Genomic DNA, 13,062 nt, shown 5'->3' on the forward strand with positions numbered 1-13,062 from the left:
AACAGCATCGTCAGCCGGTCCATGCATACACCACCCCCGTCTTTATTTCGGTGGTACCTGCCCCCCCCCCCCCCTTCCATACTCCTTGAGCCAGTGGCGGTGGGAGCAGCTGCGTGTTCCGATGCTCAAGTGCTGCTGCTCATTAGTATGGCTCCTGGCGGTTCGGTGTAGCGGAGGGAGGAGAGGCGGGCGCACGCCCCTTGTTTAGGCGTTTAATTAAGCCCTCCCCCCCCCCCCTTATTGCCCGCACGATGGACGTGGCCGCGGAAGGCGCCGGCCGACATGCTAAGACGCTCTTCGCGCCGCGCTCGGTCGACTCCGCGTTAACGCCGCCGCCATCGTCGTCGAGGAGGCAGAAACAAGTGAAACGAAAAAAAAAAGAAGACTGTGTGGAGGGGGAATTAGTGAATGCACCGTCCACGCTCCCTGCTTATTGGGCGAACGGCGCCGCTGTGAGGCGAACGAGTACTTAATCGGGGTGACGACGAGCGGTGACTTCCAAGTGAGCTTTTATTAATGATAGATAGTGCCGAATTCGAACAACATTTGGAGGATATGTGTATGTACGTCACGTCGTAAGCCAACAAACAGTGGCACCAAGGACAGCATACGAGAAATGGCTGCGTTTCGTATAGTTGAAACACGGAAATGATAAATGGGAATTAAAGTGGATGAACGAACAACTGGCCACAGGTGGGTTGTGAACCAGGATCTTCGCATTACGCTTGCGATGCTCTTGCCAATTGAGCTACCGCGGCGCCGTTTTCCCGTTCACATTCTGGGCCATGTTTATCGACTGTAACTCATCCTGGATGGATGGATGTTATGAGCGTCGCCTTTGCAACGGGGTGGTGTGTTGCGCCGCCAAGCTCTTGTTACTTTATTGCCTCATGTCCTATATATGTCAAAAAAAGAAAAGAAAAAAACACGATGAATTCCCATAACCAAGGCTTCTGAACCCCTATTGTGAACTTTGTTTTTGTACGCCTCCGTTGTTTCTCTTTTCCCTACTTCCACCAATCTTCCAATCGCCTCTTACTAATCTTTATTGCGGACATGTTTACTTCCCCCGGCTCTCGCTTAACCCGAGGGCTTTAAGGATGTGCCAGTGATTCCTAAATCGACCCAGTGGTCGATTTAGGAATCATTCTAATAAAACATGCTCCATAGTTTCTCTAGCTTTACCGCAGCAAGCACAGGCTTATCTCGCTTTATAAGTGCGTGTTCTAAGGCATCCTGATCTCACTTCGAAAAGTAATGAGCTTGTCTTTGAGCTATCGTCAATTGTTTCTTTCCAGATTTCGTTTCCTTTTTTCCTCTTGAGTAGCTACTCATGGCACGCTTCTTTTCCATTGCCGCCACCCGTGAAATTATTTCAGCCTCTCTGACTTTCCCCTTGACGTTCGTTGTTGCTGTTTTGCTCACCATACAGGTCGCATACTTTCCGGTAAGCTTCCTAGTTTTGTTCCTTCTCTGTGGATCAGTGTTCTTCCTGTACAAGTACCTCAACACTCTCCCAGCCCATTTACTTTCTTCCATATTCCTCAGTCGTTCTTCATAATCAATAATACTGTGAGTTTCCCTCACTTGAAAACTAGTCCAGCCCGTATCACCCTGCAGAGCTTCATTTCTACTCTTCCCGCGAGCGCCCAGTGCGAGGCGTCCCACTGACCTTTGGTTGTCGTCGAGTCCTGATTGTACCCCCGATTTAAAGCAAGCAACCGCATTTCCAAATGTAAGTCGTAGAACCGTTACACCTTTCCACATACCCCGGAGCACCGCTTACGTATTGTATCCCCGTAGCGCTCTGTGTTTCATTATGGCCGCATTTCTCTTCCCCTTTACTGTTATTGCTTTTCCCTGTGTTTCAGTATATCTATTGCCTTCGTTTATCCATATACCAACGTATTTATATTCTTCCACACAAGGCGCTGGTTAACCCTATCAGGCTTAACCATCGCCACCGCTCACGGCCTTGTCGTGCTGGTGGCGGTTTAAATCGGGCATCTCGGTTTCCTTTCTTCTCGTTCGTATATAAACAGGGTCTCCCAACTATCATGCACCAAGATTTTTTTAATGTGCGAATCCCACGTAGCTGGACAAAAGCAAGGTGATGTTGTTCGCCGTTGCTTGGAGATACTCAAATTATTTTTGCATACCGCCTAATTAAATAATTAGTCTTAGTTAATTAATCAAATTCTCAGTATAGTTAGATGTCAATGAGAAAATTGTATAGCATCATGAAAAGCTCCCGTTACAGCTTTCTGTTGCTCAATACGTGCTACGTAAATTTTTTCCAAGTGTGAGAGAAGCCCGCGAATACACGCAAGATTGCCACTCGACTGGCCGCCCGATACACTTTGCGTGTACTGGCGGGCTTCTTTCACGCTTGCAAAAACACTTTACATACATAGCACATGTTGAGCAACAAATAGCTGTATCGGGAGTTTTTGATTTGCTCTACAATTTTCTCATTTACACTTTTCATCTAATTGTAATATTTGAAAGTTATTTAATTTAAACTAATGGTAGTTAGGCGGAATACAAGAAATCTGAGTATGTCCAAGCCATGGCAATTAGCACTATATTTTGCTTCTTGCAGGTACATGGCGTATGCTTAAATCTTGGGGCATAATAGTTTGGAGGCCCTATATATATATATATATATATATATATATATATATATATATATATATATACACACTTGGGCTCACTGCAGACAATGAGAGATGTTAATGGAGAGAACAAGAAGGCCCAAGTTCAGGCGCCTTCGTAGTCAGCGTGTTTGCACACAGCTAGGGACGCAGCAATATATATATATATATATATATATATATATATACGGGGGTGTGTAATTTTTTTAAAAAATCACCCGTGGCATACAGTACAGTTCTTGAACTAGATTACTTTTCGAAGCACAACTTTTGCTCGAGAAATTCAAATGCAATCTTGATTCATTAAAATCATCAGCCTATTTTATGTCCACTGCAGGACGAAGGTTTCTCCCTGCGGATTCATTAACTTGTTGCTAATTAAATTTAAACTAATTATTTACAGCACGTATTGCAATTTATGAAGTGTTGCCGGTGACGTGGAAAGTCGTATCCAATCGGAACAGATTATGCGATGACAGCAATTTAGTGATATGCGTTCCGAAAGTTTGCGACGACATGCATTGGTATTCCAGTTGTTTTATAGCTTCACTGTATAAAAAGACGTTTTGTTCAAAAAAAAGGGAAAGTCGCAGTTTCGCCGAAGCATCGATTGCGATAGCAAATTAGTAGACACCTATACAAAGTAATGATATCAGTTTTGTCGGCCGTATAAGCATGGAAACGTTCACTTGCTAACTGAATTAACAAGCACGGTGCCAGCGCGCCCGAGCAAACGTGAACAGGTCACACTCGATGAGCGCGCACGCTCGCTGTCGGAATGCGGCAGCGGCAGCGAGCGAAGTGACGTTCGTGACGCAAGAGCGGCGAGAACACAGCGTGCGCGAAAGTATGAGCCACGAAGTGCGAGGCCATGCTAAGTACGCACTTTTAAGCGGAGTCAAAGTTAGCCCCCCCTCTCTCCTGCGCTCCCACCCCTCGTTCCTCCGTATGTGGCGCGCGAGATTGAGCCGCGATTGTGCAGTTCCCCCTTGCGGCAGGTCGCGAAGTGCGCAGTTGCTGCCGGAGCACAACGCGCCTCCTTCCACCTCCTTCACTGCTTCCCATCCCGCCATGGCCTTTCGCGCGACGGAATACGGCGTTCGCTCTCCCCTTTCTTCCTTCGCGCGCGCCAGGTTGAGCCGCGATTGTGCAGTTCCCCCTTGCGGCCGGTCGCGAAATGCGCAGTTGCTGCCGGAGCACAACGCGCCTTCCTCCCTCCCATCCCGCCATGACACTTCGCGCGACGGAAGACGGCGTTTGCTGTTCGCTTTCTTCCTTCGCGCGCGCTAGGTTGAGCCGCGATTGTGCAGTTCCCCCTTGCGGCAGGTCGCGAAGTGCGCAGTTGCTGCCGGAGCACAACGCGCCTCCCTCCACCTCCCTCACTCCTTCCCATCCCGCCATGGCCTTTCGCGCGACGGAAGACGGCGTTCGCTCTCCCCTTTCTTCCTACGCGCGCGCCAGGTTGAGCCGCGATTGTCAGTTCCCCCTTGCGGCCGGTCGCGAAATGCGCAGTTGCTGCCGGAGCACAACGCGCCTTCCTCCCTCCCATCCCGCCATGACACTTCGCGCGACGGAAGACTGCGTTTGCTCTTCGCTTTCTTCCTTCACGCGCGCCAGACTGAGCCGCGATCGTCGCCTCCCCGCGCGTGCTTTTACTCGCACGTACAGCGTACGACGCGCGGCGACGCCCTTATCGCCCTTTGTCTTTATTCGGAACATCACGGGGACGCCAACGGCAAAAATGTGCTGTGAGGGACCGTGTAATTCCTATCGCAATAAAAATAAGTCGAACAAGAGTGCACTTTTACCGCAAGATTGACGACGCTTACCTTAAAGCTTGTGCTAGTGTTAACTTTCTTTCTGTGAGGTCGTGCCTCGTCAAATGGCTGGCATCAATTTGTGTATAGCAATATGTGCATCGAATTAATTAAAATGTTGATTGCTGAAGTTTGTTAATTACTCAAGCATGCATTTTATTTCCTTTGTAAGTGATCTCTGCCTCTTCGACTAATCTAGCTCAGTAGGCAAGTTTGTGCAATATGCCATAGGCGATTTAAAATACAAGTCCGTTAAAGTTAAAATAACACACCCGGCATATCGATACACTATGTGGCTGTCAACTCTCACGAACTTTTCGTAATGGTTTCGAGTTTGAGCTCGTTTTACGATTTTGTGAAGGTTTGTCACTATTTAGAAACAATAAGTTTTGTTCGCGAAAAACTTTCACACGTTGGTCTTCTATTGGTGAAAAGATAACGCAGGAAAGGTATACTAGGTGGCTGCGAGCAGTAAGTTTATGCAGACAAGTTCCGGAATCGGGCGAAATAGGCAACAGCGAATTCGCTCAATAAGCCACCGTAATCTAAATGCAAAGTTCTCGCCCGCCTTTGCATTTTCGGTTTTGCTGCGTCGTGTATGCAGCGTTCACCGCGGCGACAAAAAGGCATTCGAGAAAGGACCGGCACCGAAAACCGCTGCTGTGAACGAGGTCGTGGGTTCGATTCCTCCCGTGGCGGTATCATTCCCACGGGCGCGAAATACAGAAACGCTCGTGTGTATATACCATGCATTGGGAGCTCGTTAGAGAACGCCTGGTGGTTAAAAAAAAAAAAAACCGCACACAATCACGAGTCTCCTCCACGACAACGTTCCTCATCAGGTCATATAGTTCTGGCACGCTGAAACCCAGAATTTAAAATTTTAATTCTACTCTATAGCGTCTAATAATTTTTCGGGCACATAGGGGCTCGGATGCAGCAGCTTCCTTTGTCTCCAGTCCGTCGCAGCCTTCCACAAGTGCATATATAGCGACGCTGCAATGGTGCGGAGCAAAGTGAAAGCGAAGTGCAGGAAACGAGGCAAGGATGAATAAATGGATAAAATGGGTACATGTAAAAAACTGAAAAGAGCGCGGGTGATCAATCTTGACGGGCGAGCACTCTCCATTGTAGTCACGAGGCCGGCCGGCCGCATAATGCGAGCGGAATGCGAGCGCCGGCAGCTATGTAGCGCCAGGAATAAAAGTATCGCACAATCCGGACTGCGAAAAGGCCCGCTTGTGCGGATTGGCTTCGTCTTTGACTCATTACGAGCAGGCAATGACGGAGAGAGCGAGAGGAAAGGCAAGAGGGGCGGGTCAGTTGTTTGGCAATAGTGCGTGCGTGCGTGCGTGCGTGCGTGCGTGCGTGTGTGTGTGTGTGTGTGTGTGTGTGTGTGTGTGTGTGTGTGTGTGTGTGTGTGTGTGTGTGTGTGTGTGTCTGTGTGTGTGTGTGTGTGTGTGTGTGTGTGTGTGTGTGTGTGTGTGTGTGTGTGTGTGTGTGTGTGTGTGTGTGTGTGTTCTTTTCAATGGCGCACAATAGCCTCTTCGGTTGCGCCGTCCTCAGCTCGGTAATGAATGTCGGAGCCGATAAGACGGCACTTTTCGCTGGTTCATTGGATCGTGTCTTCCTCTACGACTCCTCGTCTCTTTTAAGTTCATTACTTCTGTTTTCTTAAGTCTTTGTTGGCTGTCTGCTGCGAGTTTCCGCTGGGAGACCTTGTTCTGGCCGAAAGTGCTGCTGCGTGTGACCGATCAGCCTTAAGCATGACGACAGGGACGGAGTGACAGCTTAATTGGTTCCCAAAGAAGGGCACCTAGGGTCTCTGCTAGTTAAATATTCCCGTCTCTTTTCTGTCTTAAGGAGACGCCAGTCATAAAGGCTAAAGAAGCTTAGACAGATGAACCATTCCTTGAGAACTCTATTGTCGTTGATTTCGCAATAATAGGTTTATTATTAAGGAGACTATGAAACGGTATAAAGTGCCATTTCTGTTTTTCTTTAATTTCGCCTGAAGCCCGAGCGTCGGTACGTGAGTGTGACGTCACGGATTTCACGGCACATTTTTGGATGAGTAAACCGAAGAATTCTGCTAGTTGTTGTTGATCCGTTTTAATTGGCGCTGAGCGAAACTGAATTTCGGCTACTAACGCAGGCGGGCATACCTGACAGGACGAGAAGGCCTTCTCGCCCGGTTTGGTGTGTCTTTCTGTGTTAGTAGCCGTACTCAGTTTCGCTCAGCGCAAATTCAAAATTATTATAATTTTTAATGCGTTAGCATTAGGAGTGGCAAAGTGGGAATTAGTGTGTGTTTGTGAAATGTGGGGTAGCGGGTCACGTGGTGGAGGCAGAGAACGGACGGGAGAGCCTAAAACAGGCTCTCTCATCCAACTGACGGTGATCTGCTGCGGACCAGCGTGAGTTGCCCTTCGCTTCTCGAAGAGCCAGGACCTGTTTCGAGTGAGCTCCAAACCAACTCTTTTCAATGGGGTGAACGCGGTTTAAATCGCGGATCCGTGGCCTCAAATAGGTGTGACTTAATACAAATGCATGTCTCGCATTTACATGTCAATCTCCACTGAATTCTCTTTTTTTTTTTTTTCGTGTTTGGGCTGCGTTGGGCTAAGTAAAAGTTCCCCAGACTTGCCATGCACAATCTTTTGCTCCTTTGGAACACAACGTGACCCATTTGCATCGATAAACAACTAACTAGACCCTAGAATACGTCTTCGAAATTCGTGACGTTACTGTCGTAGAGTAGCAGACGACGGAGAAAAAGAATGGCACGTGGGGGCTGGCGGCAAGAAGTGCGCGCACCTTTATCATCGCATTACTTTTTGTGTTCTTTCTGTCGCCATTAAAGGCTTTGGCGGGTGTCTCGCGTGTCCGTCTGTTCTGGCGCCGCTACCTATAACGGGTCGGCGTTCCGCATCACGTGGTGCCGACAACCCACGGACGACGAGCGGCTCCCAACGTCGTCGACCACGAGCGACGGCAACGACGAGTTTCTTCTTGAAACGGCAGGCGGCGCAACCTAATCCTCCTAGGAACCGCACCCAGAGAAGCAAGACGCGGAGCCAGCTACGCGACGAGCAAGTAAGCCGGGATCCTAACGCAACACGGACCGCCTGAAAGCTAAACGCGCTGCTAGACGAACCCAATCAACACAAATCATGAATGAGGCGACGACGCTGTTGGAGCTCATCGCAAGCCGTGACGAGCTTCGAAAGATCAGTGCCGAGCTCGAGGACGTCATTCCCGTCGGGGATCTTGAAAAGGGAGTACAAGTGGGCAGCGCGTTATGACGACCCGACGCTTGAGGCTCTGACACGCGTGCGGGGCCGGCTGGAAGCGCCCAGCGGCGTCAGCACGGTGCAGACTCCTCTCTCGACGACGTTTAATGCTCCACCTGCCCCACTGACAGCTGCGTCATCAGAGCTTTGGACCTCGTCTCCCAAAGCTGGCCACCAAACCTTTCGATGGGGACGTGTGTCAACGGACGTCGTTTTGGGAGCAATTCAACGGCGCTGACCACGCGAATCCAACTCTGACAATCACGGATAAGTTCCGTTACCTCCGTAACTACCTGCAGGGTAGGAGGTGCGTCAGCTGCCCATTGCCGGACTACCAACGACTGAATTAAGCGTGTTATGAGAGCGCCATCCAGCTACTAAAAGAGGGGTTCGGGGACGTACAGGAGCCGGATTGTACAGCAGCACTTCAGAGCGCTCATCGAACTGCGCAGCCCATCAAGTCTCCATCGCATACGAGGGAGCTGCGCAGGCTGTACGATGGAGTACAGCTGAATGTCCGCGGCCTCAACGTCCTAGACGGTCCATCTAGCACTTTTGCGGCGATACTCTCTCATGTTCTCCTTCAATCCCTGCCACAAGAAGTCATGGCGTTCCACCGCCATGTTCGCTTCCAGGATGATGCACAATGCACGTCACCCTCTGCTTCACGGGAGACAACCACAACGTCTTGCGAGAAACTCCAGCAGCTATTGAATATACGCAGATAAAACTCGAAACAAAAACGCAGTGAGCTCCATCGGCGTCCTCCTTCAAAGGCGGTGGGTACCTCTGAATGCAAGTGCCGTCTTCATTGGTCCTGCATGCATCAGAAGAATCGAAGCAATTGAATCCGCAACGAATGTTTCTTTTGTAAATGTGCCAGGCATCGGACCGAGGCATGCAACGCTACCTTGACCATATCAGAGGAAAAAGAACCTGCTGGCTAAAGCTATGCGGGGCTACCGATGTACTAGAAAGGGGCACCGCGCAAACGAATGCCGGCGGAAGTTGTTTTGCGCGACAAGCAAAAGCAGGCAAGGAAGAAGCGGTAGTGGTTTGGCGTATGGCCAGAGTACCCCTTGGATCCTACAGCAAGTTCATTCATGCTTACGGCTACTGTACAGCATCACTTGAAGACACAAGTCTGTGCCGAAGGCCCTAGCACGGCTACTTCTGAAATCATTTTACGTTGACGACCTCTTATTCAGATCAAATTACTTAGAAGTAGCGACAACTCTTTACAGGTGCACGAAAGAGCTGATGGATGATGCTGGCATGTCTTTAAAGAAATGGAGCTCAAGCTGTAAACAACTAGAGCGAGTGTTCGACTCCAACGATGCCCTTACCCCTCTATGCAATAAGAACGCTGCACATGAAGAGAGTGCTCGGGTTGGGTTGGTCTAAAGCAACAGACGCCTTCATCACCAACCCGGGGAACATCTTTACTTTCTTAGAGAAAGCAAAAGACACTAAGCGTTTTATGCTTCAGATAGTGTCAAGCATCTAGGATTTCTAGCACCATTAAGATTTCTAGCCCCGTACGTTGTGCGAGGAAAGATGCTGTTTCAGCAGTAATTGATTTCGAAGGTCGAATGGGACGATCCTGGTGGTCACATTGCGGCAAAATGGCACGACTGGAGAAACGAGTGACAGGGTGTCTACCAAACGGGAAAACCGGGAATTTTTAGGGATTTTGGGTAGTCTGGAAAAACTCAGGGAAAACTCAGGCAATTTGGGCTTCTATCAGGGAAAATTAGCTGTGATTGTATTGAAAGGGTCGAAAGTCGCGGTAATGCTGGCTCTAGTAACAGACAGGAATTGTAATGAATCGTCTTTGACGCCCTGTCGTTGCTGGAGGAGTTGCCAGTGTATAGTCAACGACCGACTTTCCGGATGCCCGATAATTCGGACGGCTTCGCGACACGACCACGTACCCCATAGAGTCAATATATCGGAACGTCTCAAATTTCGAACGCAAGAAACGTTCCCCGTCCGATTTTCTGGACTTTTTGCCGTGACCGCAGGTCCGAAACGGCATTAATCAAAGCCATCACCGCTGCCGTTTTGATTACCTCGCCGCCTCGAATTGGTGCTCTCGCACGCAGATCCGTTGGCAGACGTAGCCACCACTGCGGCAACGCTAGACCTAGCTGCTTCTACGTTCGCTATTTATCTTCTTGCCGTTGGATGCCGTGTTTTTCTTTGAAAGAATTCGCTGCTGTCAGCAATGGCACCGGCTCCGCCTTTGTGGTCCTCGCGATTGACTTAGAAGCTTGGAAAGCACGGCGCGTTGCATGCTGCCGGTTCCCGAAAGTCAGCGTCGCCTCTGTACAGGAGTGTTACTTGGGGAAGCATACTCAAAAGTGCTGCAGTGAAGCATAACAATCGTTGGAAGGGGCTACTGCCACGGGACACAGTATGTATTCCTTAATTATACACGCGCGCACCCGGGATCTCTTGTGACAGCACGACCACCGATATACCTAATACGTGTACCTACACGCCTTCAGAGCGTTTTTGAATGTGCCTGTGGCGGTTTGAGCCCTTAAGGGCGGTAAGTAAATGGCATGCATTTATTTTTTCCAACTGGCCGATTTTTCGGACGTTTTCGCGACCCCTAGGGAGTTCGAAAAATCGAACGTGGACCGTGCATCTGACCAAGAAGATGCTTCAAATGGTCCGTGGGGCGAAAGAGTGGCGAGAGGAGGACAAGAACAGAAAGGACCTACGCATTGAGGAATGAACGGGAAAGGAAGCGTGCTGCCGCGGTTTTGAAGAGGCTTGAGCTCAAAAAACAGTGTTGGCTGATGCCGAGATGCAGGTGTCCCTCATCAAAACTAAAATAAACTCTTTAAAGCAGTGAAAAACAACACTGAGGCGTCGTGCGCTGGCTGAGAGTATGTCAGGACAGTTGAGGTTGACTTACGAGCTGTAGAGAGAGCATCTCAATTGTGAAAAAGTTCGGGCCTCATACCACTGAGCTCGCTATCAGTTGATAGAAATGGCTCATATTCGAAAATGTTAGCTTCTGTATGCATCTCCTTTTCATTCGTATTTGAGAATGTCCGACTCGATTTGCAATGTTTTTCGAAGACATTTTATTTGCTGCGCATTTTACTAACCTCTCCCTTCTACTCTCTTTTTGAACACCATAAACTATTCTCCTTAGTATTCAAATTGGATTAAATTGTTTTTTTTTCTTAAATTTGTTTCTATGTTTACTAGAGAGTGACAGCATCGGGCGATATGGTTTCAGATCGTCTTGACATAAAACATAGCTCTGCATCACTCAGGGAATTTTGCAAAAGCGCTCAAAACCTGGAAAACTCAGGGAATTTAGAAATGTCAACTTGGTAGACACCCTGAGTTAATTTGTCTGCCGCAAGAAAACGTCCTCCGTCACCTCATGAATGGAGTAGCAGAACCGTGTAACATTCAGCTACACTTTTCGTCAACGCAAGCACAAAAACGTACGGAGCTTGTACATACCTTCGCGAAGATGTAAATGGGAGTGTGGCTAGCACTCGCATTGTAGGCAAGTCAAGGATAGCCCCAGTAAAAGCTCTATCCTTGCCTCGACTAGGTAATGGGTGCGTTAGCAGGAAGCGAGCTCTTAAAATATATAGTGTAAACCTGCGGCGATCTCATGCCAAGAGCGCACTGTTTTCTGTGGACTGACGCAACCATAGTGCTGGTATAGTTAGAGCGAGCGCCTTCAACTTTAAATGTTTTTTGCGAAGAGCCGCGTCGAATAAATTGTCTAATACTCCGGAAGGTAGCTGGCGGCATTTTCCAAGAGAAACCAATTCTGCTGATATACTGACCCGAAGTGTTTCCTTAGATGCACTGTATAGCGATGTAGGCTGGTGGCAAGGACCAGCTTGGCTGAGTAAGGACCCAGAAAAATGGCAACCTGTGAAGTATTCACAGCCCCAAATCAGCGACATCCTAGGTATAACAGCAACAAAACCAACGACGCTCCGCTCTGCAGGAAATCCGGTGCAGTTAGCCCCACTGCTGGACGCCACGAAGTTCAGCTCACTGCACAAGCTGCGCCACGTAACAGCATGGGCGCAGCGCTTGGTCTCCAGCGTTAAGTGCAAGATTAAAAGAGCTGCAGTCATCTCTGCTGAAGAAATATTGGCAGCTGAAAGATATTGAATCCGGCAAGTTCAAACTGAATCGTTTCCCGAAGGGAGGAGTTGGCTAGTAGAAAGACGAGCTGCGCCAAGTAATTCATGGGTAGCACAATTACACCCATTTCTCGACAGAACGGGCTTCTACGAATCGGAGGAAGGCCACAAAACCTGACAGACAGCGGGGATGCGAAGCATCCATTGCGACTACCAAGTCGACATCGTTTCACCGCGAGCGGGTATTTGCGGATGGCTATCGTCGAGTCATACACGGAGAAGTAACGATGGTGAGACACAACGTACGCGAACGATTCTGGGTCTCAAGAGCAGAGCAAGCGGCTAATAAATCAATTAACCGGTGCCTGCTACGCGTCCGTTTTCGCATAAAACCCATTGTGACGCCGTCCCTGCCGCTTCAAGTCTGCCGGGTCGAAAGGACGAAACGTTTTGACACTACCGAACTTGATTTCGCCGGACCGTTGTATGCGAAGTCACCTGAGAGCTCCGATAGGAAAATGCACATCGTACTTTTCGCATGTGCAGTAACAAGAGCCTTGCGTTTGGAATTGGTCTCAGATATGTCTTCACCTGCGTTCCTCTTGGTATTCCGGCGTTTCATTGCAAGAAGGGGACCTCCAAGTACCATTTATTCCAACAGTGCCTTAACCTTTAAGAGAACGTTGCGGCAGCTATAAAAATGTGGAAAGTACTACGACAAGACGACTTCCAGGCTTACATTGCGAACCAAAGAATTCAGTGGAAGTCTATCGTCGTAGCGGCCCCATGGTGGGGAGGCTGGTGGGAACGGTTGGTCCGAACCGTAAAAATGGCATTCCGCAAAGCTTTAGGTCGAAGCTGTTTGAGCGCTGAAGAACTTTCAACTATTACGACTGAGATTGAAGCGGTGCTCAATTCACGGCCACTAACACATTGTGATACTCAGGCAGGCGAGCCTGCAGCCCTCACGCCAGCGCATTTCCTAGTGGGCCATCAACTTACGACGTAACGAGCTGGAAAGACGGTGACAGACCGAGCAACCAGCCACGATGGCAATGAATGTCAGCGGCGCTTTCAACATCGGCAAGAAATGGTGAATGACTTCTGCAAGCGATGGAAAAACGAATATTTGCCGAGACTACCATCGGCTCATCTCTCTACGCAT

The 13,062-nt window shown here is 49.0% G+C and overlaps 1 protein-coding gene across 2 annotated transcripts in view; it reads left to right on the plus strand.

The window, feature by feature from the left end:
- The window catches only part of mri (BTB/POZ domain-containing protein mrityu), a 214,235-nt gene that overhangs the window by 163,698 nt on the left and 37,475 nt on the right, over positions 1-13,062 (plus strand). The gene's annotated exons all lie outside the window — the stretch shown is intronic.

The sequence above is a fragment of the Dermacentor variabilis genome, chromosome 11 (assembly GCF_050947875.1).
Source record: "Dermacentor variabilis isolate Ectoservices chromosome 11, ASM5094787v1, whole genome shotgun sequence".
NCBI lineage: Eukaryota > Metazoa > Arthropoda > Arachnida > Ixodida > Ixodidae > Dermacentor > Dermacentor variabilis.